Genomic DNA, 12,569 nt, shown 5'->3' on the forward strand with positions numbered 1-12,569 from the left:
TGGTTTGAGGTCTCTGCCTCGTTTGATTGAGATAGTTGTTTAGTTTTCTTTATCTGTGGTAGTATTTATCGGTGTATACACATCCACACACACATTTTGTAGTTGGATAGGTTGGCTTGGGTTCTAGCTTAGTTGCATTTTAAAATTAGGTTTATTTAATATCTAATCTATGTTTTTATTTCTATAACAGCATACTTAAATTGATAGCATAATGTCCTCCCTACCTGCTTTTTAACCTTTTAGTTAAATGTGTGTTTGAAAATAAACTTTTGAGGATCCTTCTGTATAAATGAGGTGATATAGATACAAAACAGCTGAGTCTTCTAACGCTGAAATTATTTCGCTTATGTAAGAGTGGGTACTAGTTAGAGCACTCATTTACTCAGTGAAATTCTGGGATCTATATTTGGTGACTGTACTTGCAAATCAATTTCTACAAGTTTATAACTGATACTTATTTTGATCTTTTATGACGCTAATCAGAATCTTATTGTTAGACCTGTATGCAATTTCTGGCAACGATAGTTCTTTTGGCATTACTGCATTAAAGTCAGTCCAGTATGCTGGAGGAAAGAGAATGGGCGTGCTTCTTCATTACAGGCCTTTCTTAATGGAGAAGGCTTGCTTTATTTACTGGGGAAGCTCTGCTGATATGAAGTCAGTTCATAGTCTGTTGAGTTTGTTCACTTTGCTTTTCATATGGATATTTCAGTAAAGAAATCTTTAGAATCAGTTATGCCTTCATATATTAATGGGGGAATAGTTTTAATAGAATAGAATGGAGCTTTAGAATAGCGTAATGTCTTTTGGTAAATCACTTTGCACTGTTAAATATGGTTTTAGGAACTAACCAAACATCATAACTTTTGGGATCAATATGTATCTGAAATAATTTTCAGAATACATATGTATAAATTGTATTTGAGAACCTATTATGATAGATGAATTCTAACAAGTTTTATTCATACAGTTTTATAATAATTTATAATAACTGAATAAAATGTTTAGGCTTATTGTTATACTTAACATTTATTAAGAAAAGATACTTTATTTTTCTGAAGGCAGAAGAAATATATAACAAGTTAAACGTGCAGTCACCTACCTCACTGTTGACAGGGTGATTGGGGAGGGTGGAGGGACGTGATTGTCTTTTAAGAAGGAAGTCAAAATGAAAGACAAAACAGGTTTAAAACAACAACAAGAAAAGGGCTCAGAGGAGAGCTGCCTCTGGGGATGATGATTTCTAATGGTGCCCTACCATTTGTGCTCACATCTTGAATTTTTGCCATTTAACATGAATATGACCAGCTTTTTAAAGTTTTTTTCTAATGTTTGAAATGATCAGAGTGAAATTGACTTTCTATTTGGTATACTCTCCTGTGAGTTACAACACATGCAAACATTTGTTTAACCATCACCACTATCAGGAAACAGAATAGGATACAGGATCACACCAGAAACACTCTCATGCTTTTCTTTTGTGACCATGCTGTGAACCTCTGCCGCTGAGGCCTGACAGCCACTGATCTGTCTGTCTCACTGTTAGTGTTACCTTTTCCAGAATGTCGTACAAATGGAATCATACACTTTGTACCCTTTTGAGACTGGCTTCTTTCATTCACCATAATGCCTCATCCAGGTTGTTCTGTGTATCAAAAGTTTTTCCTTTTTACTGCTGTGTATTGTTCCATTGTATGCATGTACCACACTTTTTCTGTTCACCCATTGAAGAACATTTGGGTTGCTTCCATTTTTTGACAATTATGAACAGAACTGCAGCAAGCCTTTGTGTACAGGTTTGTGTGTGACTATAAATGTTCATTGCTGTTGCTAAATGCCTGCGAGTGGGATTGCTGGGTCTTAATGATAAGTGTATGTTCGGTTCCTAAGAAACTGCCAAGCTGTTTTCCATAGAGGCTGTATTGTTTTACATCTCTTCAACCACAGCAGGGTATGAGAATCCTAGTAGCTTTGTGTCCTTATCAGCCCTTGGTATTGTCATTTTTAAAAATTTTAGCCATTTGAATAGGTATATAGTGGTTTTAATTTGCATTTCCCTAATGGCTAATGATGTTGAGGGTTGATTCATGTACTTATTTGCTATCTGTATATCCTCTTTCATCAGTTGAAGTCTTTTGTCCGTTTTTAAAACTTGGGTTGTATTTTTCTTGCCCTTGAGTTTTGAGAGTTCTTTATGTATTCTGGATACAAGGCCTTTGTCGACTCTGTGATTTGAAAATATTTTCTCCTAGTCTGCATCTTGTCTTTTTATTCTCTTAACAGGGTTTTTCTAGAGCAAAAGTTTTTAATTTTAAAGTCCAGTTTATTACTTTTTTCTTTTATGGATCATGTGTTTGGTGTCATATCTAAGAACTCTTTGCCTAACCTCAGTTCATGAAGATTTTCTTCTGTGTTTTCTTTTAAAATGTTTATAGTTGAAATTTTGCACTTAGATCTGTAATGCATTTTAAGTTAATTTTTGTGTAAGGTATGAGGTTTAGTTCAATCTTTTTACATATGGATGTCCAGTTGGTCCAATGTCTTTTGTTGAAAATACTCTCCATTGAATTGCCTTTGTACCTTTGTCAAAAGTGAATTGGTAGTGAAAACCACGATGAGATACATTTCATCCCTACTAGGTTGGCAATGATAAAAAGACAGACAATAACATATAATGGCGAGGATGTGGAAAATTGCACCCCTTATATGTTGCTGGTGAGAAAGTAAACTGGTGCAGCCACTTTGGAAAACAGTTTGGAGTTTTTCACAAAATTAAACACTAAGTTATCATATTACCCTATTCCACACCTCAATATTATTATACCCAGGAGAAATAAAAACATACGTCTCCACAAAAACTCATACACGAATGTTAAGAGCAGCATTATCCATAATAGCCAAAAAAATGGAAACAACCCACGTCTATCAACTAATGAATGGATAAATAAAATGTGAATGTTGTTCAGCAAGAAAAAGAAATGTACCTTGAAAACATTATGCTAAGTGAAAAAAGTCAGCTACAAAAGACTACATATTGTATGATTCCACTTTCGTAAAATATTTAGAATAGGCAGATTGATAAAACGAAAAGTAGAGGAGCGGTTGCTAAGGGCGAGAAAGGTATGGGGGAGAATGCAGAGTGACTTTTTAAAAATTTTTTTTATTTTTAAAGATTTAATTTTTTTCCTTTTTCTCCCCAAAGCCCCCCAGTACGTAGTTGTATATTCTTTGTTGTGGGTCCTTCTAGTTGTGGCATGTGGGACGCTGCCTCAGCATGGTTTGATGAGTAGTGCCATGTCCGCGCCCAGGATTCGAACCGACGATACACTGGGCCGCCTACAGTGGAGCGTGCGAACTTAACCACTCAGCCACGGGGCCGGCCCCCTGGAGAGTGACTTTTAATTTATTTGAATACGTTATATATGGATATGATAAAATTTAAAGGATATTTATTGAAATATAAGTATCCCTCTTTCTCCTGTCCCTTGGCATCCACTTGACCAACCTGGATGCATCACTGTTGTTGGTATCTTACTTATTATTTTGTGTGTTTATATCCACAGACTGAGGCATTCCCAACTCACCACATACACAACCACTCAAATGGTAGCACATGTTTTTTTGCCTCTTGCTGTCTCCTTCTTTTAATGACTGTGTGGCATTATGTTATATGGATACACCGTAAGTTATGTAACCAGTCTCTTACTGATAAGCTTTTAGGTTGTTTTCAGGTTTTTACTGTTAAAAACAAAAGTATAATAAATAACCTGTGTGTATGTATGTATCGTTTTGTACTTGTGTATCTAGATCTGTAGGATAAATGACTGGGATTGAATCAGTGGCATAAAGGGGTATGTGGTTTTAACTTCGATAATGCCAGTCTGAAGATCGTGACTGCCTACTCCTTTGCGAACCCAATGTGCTGTCAAACTTTTTTGAAATTGATAACTTCTTATCGTCTCCCCATTCAACTGACTTCCTTTCTCCATCCCTCCCGCCTTCCCTCCCTTCTTGCCTTCCCTTTATTGTGTAAAATACATATAACATAAAGTTTACCATTTTAACTGTTTTTAAATGTACAGTTCAGTGGCATTACGTACGTTCATGTTGTTGTTTAACTGTAACCACCACCCATCTCAAGAGCTTTTTCATCTTCCCAAACTAAAACTGTGTTGCAAACAGTAATTCCCCATTATCCCTCCAACCAGCCCCTGGTAACCAGTATTCTACTTTCTTTCCCTATGAATTTGACTATTCTAGATACCTCATAAATAGAATCATATAATATTTGTCTTCTGGTGACTGGCTCATTTCACTGATATAATGTTTTCAAGGTCCTTCCATGTTGTAGCACGTATTGGAATTTCCTTCCTTTTTAAGGCTGAATAATATTCTGTTGTGTGTATATACAACCTTTTGTTTATTTGTTCGTATTTTGATGGACACATGGGTTGTTTCTACCTTTTGGCTGTTAGGAATGCTGCTGTGAACATGGATATACAAATATCTGTTCAATTCCTGCTTTTAATTCTTTGAGTGTATACTCAGAAGTGGGATCGTAGGATTGTGCAGTACTTCTGTTTTTGAGTAGTCACCATGGTGTCTTCCACAGTGGTTGTACCATTTACATTACCACCAGCAGCGTGTAAAGGATCCAGTGGTTCCACATTCTCGCCAACACTCGTTATTTACCTTCTTTTTGATAATAACCATCCTAATGGATTGGTATATCTTTCTGGTTTTGATTTGCATTTCTCTAATGAGAGTAATGACTAAGGATGTTGAGCATCTTTTCATGTGCTTGTTGGCCATTTGTAGAAAAGTCTTCAGAGAAATGTCAATTCAAATCCTTTGCCCATTTTGAAATTGGGTTGTCTTTTTGTTGTTGAGTTCTAGGAATTCTTTATATATTCTAGACATTAGTCCCTTGTCAGCTGTATGATTTGCAAACATTTCCTCCCATTCTATGGATTGCCTTTTCACTCTTTTGATAATGTCCTTTGATGCACAAAAGTTTTCAATTTTGATAAAGCTTAATTTGTCTGTTTATTCTTTTGTTGCTTGGGCTTTGGGTATCATGTCCAAGAAGTGATTGCCAAATTCAGTGTGATGAAGCTTTCCCCCTGTGTTTTCTTCTAAGAATTTCATAGTTTTAGCTCTTGATTGAGGTCTTTCGTCCATTTTGAGTTAATTTTTATGTATGGTGTAAGGTAAGGGTCCAGTTTCATTCCTTTGTGTGTGAATATTCAGTTTTCCCAGTGCTGTTTTTTGAAGACTGTCCTCACTCCATTGAATGGTTTTGGCACCATTGTCGAAAATCATTTGAACATATGTGAGGGTTTATTTCTGGGCTCTCTATTCTATTTTGTGGTCCATATGTCTATCTTATTGCCAGTACGACAGTGTTTTGATTACTGTAGCTTTGTTGTAAGTTTTGAAATCAGAAAATATGAGATCTCCAACTTTGATCTTCTTTTTCAAGATTGTTTTAGCTGTTTGGGGTCTGTTGAGATTCCCTGTGGATTTTGGGATGGATTTTTCTGTGTTTGAAAAAGTTTTGTAGAGGTTTTGATAGGGATTGCATTGAACTTGTAGATGGCTTTGGGTGATATTGACATCTTAACAATATTAAGTCCTCCAATCCATGAACGCAGGATGTCTTTCCATTTGTTTGTCTCTTCTTTAATTTCTTTCAGCAACACTTTTAAATTTGTGGTCAAGTCTGTGCCTCCTTGGCTAAATTTATTTCTAAATATTTTATTCTTGTCAATGTTATTATAAATGGAATTATTTTCTTAATTTGTTTTTCAGATTGTTCATTGCTGGTGTATGGAAATGCAACTGATTTTTGAGTGTTGATTTTGTATCCTGCAACTTTACTGAATGTGTTTTTTAGCTCTTGAACAATTTGTGTGTGTGTTTGTGTAATGGTTAGCATTTTCTACATAAAAGATCATATGATCTGCCAATAGAGATAATTTTACTCCTTCCTTTCCAATTTGGATGCTTTTTATTTATTTTTTCTTGCCTAGTTGCTTTGGCTAGAACTTCTAGTACTGTGTTGAATAGACATGGTGATAGTAGGCATCTTCATCTTGTTCCTGATCTTAGGGGGAAAACTTTCAGTCTTTCACTGTTGAGTATGATGTCAATTTAGGGTTTTCATGTATGGCCTTTGTCATGTTTAGGAAGTGATCGTCTAATCTTAGTTTATTGAGTGTTCTGTATCATGAAGTGGTGTTGGATTTTGCCAAAGTCTTTCTGTATCAGTTGAGATAGTCATTTGGTGGTTTTATCTCCTACATCCTGTTAATATAGTGCTGCTGCGTTTTGTTTGCTAGCATTTTTTTTCACAGTTTTATTGAGATATGATTGACATATATCACTGTATGAGTTTCAAGTATATAGCATAAAGGTTTGACTTACATATATGGCGAAATGATTACCACAATAAGTTTAGTTAACATCTAGCACTTCGTATAGATAAAATAAAAAGAAATGGAGAAAAAAGAAAAATTTTCTCCTTGTAATGACAACTCTTAGGATTATTTACTCTCTTAACTTTTCATGTATGTCATACAGCAGTGGTAACTATAGTCATCTTGTTGTATGTTACATTCCTGGTACTTACCTATAACTGGAGGTTTGTAGCTTTCTCCAGTTCCTCCTCCCTCCACCCCCCATTTGCTCGCATTTTGTTGAGGATTTTTGCATATACGTTCATAAGGGATATGAGCTTGTAGTTTTCTTTTCCTTTAGTGTCTTTGACTGGCCTCATAGAACGTCTTCCTTCCTCTTCAATATTTTGAAAGAGTTTGAGAATTGGTATTATTCTTTGAATGTTTGGTAGAATTCATCTGTGAAGCCATTGGTTCCTGGGCTTTTCATTGTTGGGAGGTTTCGATTACTGATTCAATCTCCTTACTTGTAGGTCTATTCCGATTTTCTTGTTCTATCAGTTTTAGTAGTGCATATGTTTCTAGGAATTTGTTTATCTAGGTTATCCAATTTATTGGAATTCAATTTTTCATAATATTCTTTTATGATCCTTTTAATTTCTAGAAAATAAGTGGAAATGTCTCCACTTTTATTTCTGATTTTAGTAATTTGAGTCTTTTCTGTTTCCTAGTCAATGTAGGTAAAGATGTGTCAATTTTGTTGGTCTTTTCAAAGAATCAACTTTTGGTTTTGTTGATTCTTCTCTATTGCTTTTCTATTCTCTATTTTGTTTGTCTCTACTCTAATTGTTGGTATTCCTTCCTTATGCTAGCTTTGGGCTTAGTTTTCTTTGCTGTTTCAGGTTCCTTAAAGCATGTAGTTAGGTTATGATTTGAGGTCTGTCTTCTTTTTTAATGTAGGTGTTTATAAGTGTTAATTTCTTTCTTAGCACTGCTTTCACGTTATCCCATAAGTTTTGGTGTGTTGTATTATTTTCACTGGTCTCAAAGTATTTTCTAACTTGCTTTGTGATTTCTTCTTTGATGCATTGATTAATTCAGTGTTTTGTTAAATTTCCACGTATTTGTGAATTTTCCACTTTTCCTTCTGTTATTGATTTCTAGTTTTATTCCATTGTGATTGGAAAAAATACTTTGTATGGTTTCAGTCCTGTTAAAGTTTTAAAGACTTGTTTTATGGCCTATCGTTTGGTCTTTCTTGGAGAATATTCCATGTTTCCCTTAGAAAAATGTTCATTCTGCTCCTGTTGGATGGAGTGTTGTGTGTGTATCTGTTAGGTCTAGTAGATGTTGTTCAAGTCCTCTATTTTCTTATTGCTCTTTTTTCTGATTGTCCTGTCCTTGATTGCAAGTAGGGTGTTGATGTCTCCAATTCTTATTGGAGGACTATTTCTCCCTTGAATTCTGTCAATGTCTGCTTCATTTATTTGGGGTTCTGTTGTTAAGTATGTATATGTTTATAATTGTTATATCTTCTTGATAGATTAGATTGATCATTTTTATCAATGTAAAATAACCTTTGACTCATGTAACCTTTTTTAACTTTTTAATTTTGTCTCATATTAGGATAGCCACACTCGTTCTCCTTTGGTTACTATTTGTGTGGAATATCTTTTCCATCCTTTCACTTTCAACCTACTTGTGTCCTTAGATCTAAAGTGAGTCTCTTGTTGACAGCATATAGTTGGATTCTGTTTTTTATTTTTTAAATACATTCTGCCAATCTCTGCCTTCTGATTGGGTGGTTAATCCATTGACATTTATAGTAATTATTTACAGGGCAGGACTTATGTCATTTTGTTATTTCTTTTCTGTATGTCTTATAGCTTTTGTCTCTTTTTCTCTTCATTACTGCTTTCCTTTGTGTTTAGTTGAGTTTTTTTCTTTTTGAGGAAGATTAGCCTTGAGCTAACATCTGCTGCCAATCCTCCTCTTTTTGCTGAGGAAGACTGGCCCTGAGCTAACGTCTCTGCCCATCTTCCTCTACTTTGTATGTGGGATGCCTACCACAGCATGGCTTGCTAAGCAGTGCCATGTCCACCTCCAGTATCTGAACCAGCAAACCCTGGGCTGCTGAAGCGGGATGTGCGCACTTAACTGCTGTGCCACCGGGCCAGCCCCTGGTTGATTTTTTTGTGGTAAAACGTTTTGATCCCCTTCTCACTTCCTTATTAATATTTTATAGGTACTTTCTTTGTGATTGTCATGGAGATTACATACAGCATCCTAAAGTTATAACAGGGTATTTTGAATAGATACTGACTTAACTTCAGTCACATATAAAATCTCTATTCCTATACAACTGTGTGTCCCCCCCTTATGTTACTGATGTCACAGATTACATCTTTGAACATTGTGTGCCTGTTAACATAAAGTTGTAATGATTTTTTATAGACATCTCTTTTACATCCTGTAGCAAATAAAAAGTGGAGTTACATACCATAATGGCAATAATGCTGGCTTTTATTTTTAGGCCATGTTTATCTTGACTGGAGATTTTTTAATATTCATATGATCTCATGTTATTGTCTAGTGACCTTTCATGTCAACCTGAAGAACTTCTTTTAGCCTTTCTTGTATGGCAGGTCTAGTAATAAGGAAGTCCTTCAGTTTTTGTTTGGAAATTCTTAATTTCTCCATTATTTTTGAAGGACAGTTTTGCTGGATATAGGATTCTCAGTTGTTAGTTTCTTTCTCTCAGCACTTTAAATACAGTCATGCATTGCTTGATGATGGGGATATATTCTGAGAAATGCATAGTTAGGTGATTTTGTTGTTGTGTGATCATTGTAGAGTGTAGTTACAGAAACCTGGGTGGTATAGCCTACTGCACTCCTGGGCTGTATGGTACTAATCTTATGGGTCATATATGCTGTCCTTTGTTGACTGAAACCTTGTTATGTGGTGCATGACTGTATTTCAGCTCACTACTTTTTGGCTTCCAAGGTTTCTGCTGGGAAATCTGCTAATATTTTCATTGAGGATCCCTTATATGTGATGAATCACTTTCCTCTTGCTGCTTTCAAGATTCTCTGTCTTTCAAAAGTTTGAGTACGTGTCTTGGAGTTGATCTCCTTGGATTTATTCTACTTGGAGTGAGTTGAGCTTTTTGGATTTATAGATATATGTCTTTTGTCAAATTTGGGGGATTTTTTGGCCATTATTTCTTCAAATGATCTCTTTGCTAGTTTTTCTTCTTTTGCTTTCTGAGACTATGTTAATGTGTGTATTGGTCTACTTGTTAGTATTCCATAAGTTCCTGAGGCTCAGTTCACTTTTATTCATTCTTTTTTCTTTCTACTTCTTAGACTTGATAATTTCAAATGTCCAATCTTAAAGTACCCTGATTTTTCCTTCTGCTTGCTCAAATATAGTATTGAACCCCTCTAGTGAATTTTTCAATAGAGTTATTAAATTTTTCAGCTTCAGAATTTGTTTGGTTTCTTTTTATAATTTCTATCTCTTTGTTGATATTCTCATTTTGTTCATACATTATTTTCCTTATTTCCTTGTGTGTTTCTCTTTAGCTCTTTGAGGATTTTGAAGATAGTTTTTTTAAGTGCTTGTCAGGTACTTCTGATGCCTGTATTTCTTCAGGGACAGTTTCTGGATTTATTTTGTCCTTTCGAATGGGCCATATTTTTCTGTTTATTGTATGCCTTTTAATTTTTTGATGAAAATTGGGCATTTGAAGAAACAGCCACCTTTCTTAGGCTTGCAGACTGGTGAGGAGGACCTTCACTAATAAGCTGGGCTTGCCAGCTAAGCCTTTTTATCAGCCCAAAGTGGAAGGTTATGGCCTTGCATGTGTTTTCTGAGCATATGTCTTTCTTGGGTCTGTGTGTGGATTTTTAAATTTCCTGTGTACATGGCTGCTTTTGAACGTCTTAAGTTCCCAAACATTCTCACCTCAGCTTCTCTTTGCAGCCTCAGATTGTGTGTGTGTGACTCTGCAGAGTCTCTTGCCCCAGGTGTGTCTGTGAGTCTATAATCCCCCTGCAGCTTCTGTGAGCAGTGCTGGCTGATCTCCCCCTACCCCCCAGGATCTGGTTTTGGTAAGACAGATTCTGGTTCTTCAGGCAGTGCCCAGACTGGCTGGAATGTTGCAAGTAAGGTCTGGTCTGTTCTCCATGCTTCAGGGGAGGGAAATGGGATCTGGGCTGCCACTTTCTCCAGACCAAAACTGCTCCCCACTGGGGAGACAGTGGGGAAAGGCAAGTAAAAATGTCATGAAATTTCCTGCCGTTTTGACTGACTTTTTCTTTGAGTGTGTGTTTGGTTGCTGTAGACCTTTGACTGTTTTCCAGACCCCCTGTAAGGTCTTTTAGTTAATTTCTGTTGTTTTTTTTTTAGTTTTTGAGTAGGGGAAAGGGACAGGGGCTTGGAGCTTTTTAGTCTGTAATTTTGTCTTTATTGTTTTAGGTAAGATTTTATTTGAGCATAGGAAATTCGTGAGCGTGTTTGTGGTAAGTGTAGTAAGTGATTAACGGTTCAAGAGAAAGAAATGAGACAAGATCCTGGAGGTGGTAGGATTAAAAGCATAGGTAGAAAATGCAGGTTTGGAAAGTATCAGTGAGAAAGAGAGAGGCAAGTAGGTTAGCTGAAGAATATTTGGGTTAATGAAGTTGAAGATCCAAATCTTCACAGTAATAAAGTCAAGTTTACTTGTTCGGAGGTGGGAGAGGTTAGGAGCTTGAAGTATGTGTGGAATATGTATCATGGCAAATTTGAATAGCCGTCAACAAAGTTTTATGATTTATTGGCAATATGTGCATTCTTGAGTATTTTCAGTGAAGCATATCTTAAGTGTATTGATACTTTGTTACAAAGTATAAATTAATGATTTTGGTTGTATCTATATAATAAACATATATAGCTTTAAAACATATACCTTTTTAAAACGTATAATGAAGAAATAGCAGGATACTCCTCAGTCCTTCTTGGTTCACAGTTCCCATTCCCCGGAGGTAATTACTTTATCTTTTGCTCTGTTCTTTTTATCTATATTTTCCCAGTAATTTTCATGTTCTATTTTCTTGATTTCTTTTTTTCCAGTTTTATGTAGTATCCCTTAGCTACCTGCCTATCATTAAAGGAGAGCATTTAGATCATTTACGTGGTGTTCTCCTTACTCCTCCCATCTTCTTAATATTTTCTGTTACAATTTTTGTTAAATCAGTGTTCATGCTTTATGTTTCCATTCTTGTATAGCCTTTCATTTGACGTCAACTTCTTTTTTTTGTTACATAATGATATGTATCTGTCATTAATTCAGACAGACACTTTGATTTTATTCTTAGAGAGCTCTTTAGTGAGTTCTTCATCGTCTTGTTTCGATTTGGCCTGGCTCCCGTCTTGAACAAAGGACAGCTATCTTTCTGGTGTTCTCATTTACCATTATACCTTGTCTTTGCCTCTTACTCATTCCCTGTTTCTTAGTTCCCATGGCGTTTCCTTTCAAGTTTTACTCATTTTGTTGGAGCATAGCTTTTAGTAATGTTCTGGGAATGTATGTGGGAGATAAATTTTTTGAAATTTGGTATGTCTGAAAATATTTTTTATACTCCTGCTTTTTGTAACTAGAGAATTCTAGGTTTTAGATACTTTTTTCCTCAGAAATTTGAAGATGTTCCCCTGTTACCTTCTGTCTTACGTGTTGCTGTTGAAGAACCTGTTGCTGTTCTCTGTCCTTTGTCTGTAACATCTTTTTCTCTTTGGAAGCTTCAGATTCCTGTCTTTGTTCCCCGGGATCTGAGATGCCTTGTTGTGAATCTTGTAACATTTATTTGCTAGGTGTTTGGTAGGTCCTTCCACTGTGCAGAGTCATGTCCTACGGTTCTGGGAAATTTTTAATATGATTTCTTTGATAATTTCCTTCTCCCATTGTCCATCTCTTTGTTATAAGTTTTGAAGTGATTTCTTTTACTTTATCTGTGGAATTATGGGTTGACTTTTTTCTTTTTCTATTTCTGTACATTTTAATTTCCAGGAGCTCTGGATTTTTTGTTTGTTTTGTTGTCGTCGTTCTTTAAATGTTCCTCTGATAGAGCATACTGTTCTTGTTTCGTGAATATGGTATCTTGTTTTTTAGGATTCCAGTTAGAGTTTTCT

The 12,569-nt window shown here is 35.7% G+C and overlaps 1 protein-coding gene across 14 annotated transcripts in view; it reads left to right on the forward strand.

The window, feature by feature from the left end:
- URI1 (URI1 prefoldin like chaperone) overlaps window positions 1-12,569 on the forward strand; it is an 83,363-nt gene that overhangs the window by 55,937 nt on the left and 14,857 nt on the right. The gene's annotated exons all lie outside the window — the stretch shown is intronic.

The sequence above is a fragment of the Equus przewalskii genome, chromosome 9 (assembly GCF_037783145.1).
Source record: "Equus przewalskii isolate Varuska chromosome 9, EquPr2, whole genome shotgun sequence".
Taxonomy (NCBI): Eukaryota; Metazoa; Chordata; class Mammalia; order Perissodactyla; family Equidae; genus Equus; species Equus przewalskii.